The sequence below is a fragment of the Bidens hawaiensis genome, unplaced genomic scaffold (assembly GCF_021521415.1).
Source record: "Bidens hawaiensis isolate Kalapana, Puna unplaced genomic scaffold, B.hawaiensis_p1.1 tig00033111_1, whole genome shotgun sequence".
Lineage (NCBI taxonomy): Eukaryota > Viridiplantae > Streptophyta > Magnoliopsida > Asterales > Asteraceae > Bidens > Bidens hawaiensis.
In genome coordinates, this window is record NW_027505274.1 from 27,662 (window position 1) to 31,316 (window position 3,655).

Consider the following 3,655-nt stretch of genomic DNA (forward strand, 5'->3'; position numbering starts at 1 on the left):
GTTGTGCGTATTCAACTTTCTTGAAAAGATCATCTTCAATACATTGATCAGTTCTTCCTTGCTATCTCGCACCTATAGTACGAGTATAACCTTTTATTAGTACCGGATCTATAATCCGGCTAAGAACTCTAGTCTCTTTTATATAATCTTTACCTCGATTATATCTTCTTTTAAACCTATAGTTAAAATATTCATTCTTTTATTTTACAAGTTAAACCTCTAGTTTTACTTGTTTTCTTTTTCTTAAAAAACTATGTTTCTTCTTCTTGAAGAAACGTATACTTTACTTTACTTATTATTTAAGAATAATAATAAACTTAAATAATATTAATAACAAAGAATCATATTACTTTTATCTCTTTCTTTTATATTTCTTTGTTGCGTTTTCTTTTCTTACTTTTGAGGTATCGAGTATACCCTTGACTTATAGTTTAAGCCTTTTAATAATTTATTATTATTTTATTCGGGCATTATGCCTACCTTGCTTTGCTTATAAAACCCTAGGAACTTGGGCAGCACTTCGACGCCTCTTTGTTCTCAAGCTTCTTGATCAACACACCTTTGGCACACAAAATCGAGGCACACCAATCTTTGCGACTCGTTGACATGTACTTCGAGGTGGTCATCAGTTTTTTTTCGGGATGGCTTGGCCTTCAATATGATGTTGTCGGTGGGTGGCACGCACTTTGAGATAACTTCTGTTTTGGACACGTAAATCGAGGTAGGTTCGGCCAGTTTAACGAAGTGATTTCTAGAGTGAGAGAGAGATATTTAGAGAGAGAAAGAGCTGTGAATGATTTGGTGTGTTAAATGAGAGGGCTGGAGCCCATATTTATAGGTTGATCCCGGGGACCCATCGCGATAAACGATGGTCCCACGGACACCCGTCGCGTATCGCAACGTAGTGTGATGACACGCCACATAGGTTTGCCACGTGGTGACACGTGGCGGACGCAGTGCCACGTGGCGGACGTTGTGCCACGTGTCCACGTGCCCACTTGTCAGACCATGTCATTGGGATACGCGATGACGTTAGGTTTTTGGTCTGTCGCGTATCGCCCACCGCCCATTTCATGTATTTTGAAAATATGCCCATCGCGGTACGTGATGGGCTTCCTTCTGATCCGTCGCGTATCGCGACGAGACAGGAAAGCAAAATCTTTTTTCACTTTTGATCCTTGGACTTTGGAACTTGGTATTTTTGACCCGTTATTCTCACGATGTTACAGAAAGTAATGTGTAGCATGTCTAGTATGAAGGTAAGTAATGAAATGAGTATGTACGAAAGTATTTTATATAAGGAAAAATGTATGAATGATTAAAGGACGGATGGAATGTATGGTTAAAGGGTAGAAAACCATAATAATATCTGCGAATGTTAAAGGGTTGTAGACCCTAATAATATCTGCAAGGTTAAAGGGTTGTAGATCATAACAATATTTGCGAAGGTTAAAGGGTTGCAGACCCTAATAATATCTGCGAAGGCTAAAGGGGTGCAGACCCTAATAATATCTGCAAATGTTATAGGGCGAAATGCTCTTAAAATGAATAGTTAGTTATGTATGAAATGCACAGGCAAAAAGAATGAAAGTATGAAAGAAAGAATTAAAGTACGTATAAAGAAAGGTAGCAGGTTAAGAATGTGATATGTATCTCTGGATACGTATTTTTAAGTAAGTATGTGTATGTATTGTATGTTGCCTGATTAACTAGAACTCACTCAGCGTAGCTGACTTTTAGTATGCACGCAGGTGAATAGACTAAGGCAGCTCGCTTGATTGAAGACACATAGCTTTGGACTGAACGCACTTGCATCTTAAGTAAAATGTTATGATGTTAGTATGGTTTTTGTTTAAAATTTGAAAGACAAAAGATGTTTAATTTGAGAAGGTTTGAACGATTCCATAATATATGTTTGAAGTTTTATATTCCACGAAAGGTTTTAATTAACTCTAATATTTAGAACTGTGTTTATGAGTAAAACCAACGTCCATGTAAGGCACCGGGATCGGGGCATTACAATTTCCAAGAGATGTTTTGCCAATGCGGCATACTAAGCACTTGCTGCTTGATGAAGGCCATAGAGAGCTGGATCCACAAAACCTGGAGGTTGCTTGACATGCATTTGTTCTATTACTTTTCCATACAAGAATGTAGTTTTCGCATCCGTACTTACGTAAATAAAATAATCGTACTTACGTAAATAAAATAATATAATAAATAAGTGATATTATTTTAGTCCAAAAATATTTCAGATATATTTAATTAAGTTTGAAAAAATCCAATTCCGTCGCATAGCGAACACTGCGCAAAATGACCTCGGGTGACAACTTAGAAACGGATAAAATCCTAAACGTGTCTAAATGGCTTTGAAAAATTAAAATTTATATTAGAATATTATAGATAGTATATAAAGTTATTTTTTAGAAGATTAAAATCGCGAAATTTAGAAAATAAGTGAATAAAAGCTAGTGTAGGACACCGTATGGCCCCGAAAGAAACTATTTCCAAAAATTATTTTCTTTAGCTCGTATTATCTGAAATTCAATATCGGACCAAACCTGTTAAATCATTAGAAACGGAGTTCGATTGATTAGTTAACGATCGCAACACGTAAACTAGAAAGTTTAAGACTTTGTTTAATTACCTTCAAAACTCAAAACCCACCTCCATTTCACCCAACCCCAACCGTCCCCCCTCCCTCTAGCTCACTAGGAATGATGATATGTTGTGTTGTTAACATAAGAACTTAACAAGTGTCCACTTGATGTCACATTGTGACAAGTGTTGCACAACTCTTGTTATAAGATCATCACTATCATTCTTACTACACATAACCCATTTCTCTTTCTTCTTCTATAAACCGTAACCATCACCACCCTCCTCTTCCATCTTGATTTTTTTAAAGAGCTTCCATAATCACCCAACCAAACTCACCTAAAATGCAAGAAAATAAAGACTTTACACAATAAAGCAAACCAACACACTCTCTCTCTTGCTCCCTCCAACCGTCGGCCACCACCACCACTTTCAGCATCACCATCATCATTTTTTTATTTATTTCTTTTCTCTCACCACATCATAAAGAACTCAAGAACAATCAAGATCTAAGCTAACATGAAGGTTTGAGGATGAATTAAGAGCTAACAAGAAGGATATAAACACTTTAAGGAAGCTTTAAGAGACTCAAAATCAAGCACCCACTAAAGGATTTTTATCATCTCCATCTTCATTTTTACCCAAAAACCTAAGGTAAAAACTTAAGAAATCTCAATATATTAGATTTTATACTTGATATTCCACACAAATAATTAAGGAATTATACTTAAAAATGAAGGATGGTGAATGTGTGATTGAGCCGTGGGTTTGTGTGTGTGAAAGAGAAGGATTGAGTTGATAGTATGATTGTTTATGGTCATCTAATACCTTACTTTAACTTGTCAATGTTGAGTTTACTTGAGATTGATTGATAAATAAGGTTGATTATTGATATAGAGATGAAACTAGGTGTGTTAATAGTTGAAATATTGAAAATGGGTTATGGATAAAATTACTCATATGATGATTGTTGATTTAAAACCCACCTAGTTGATTCACTAAATTATATACATAAAGTGTTAATTGTTTGTGATGATGAGATTGTGAAAGTGTATAA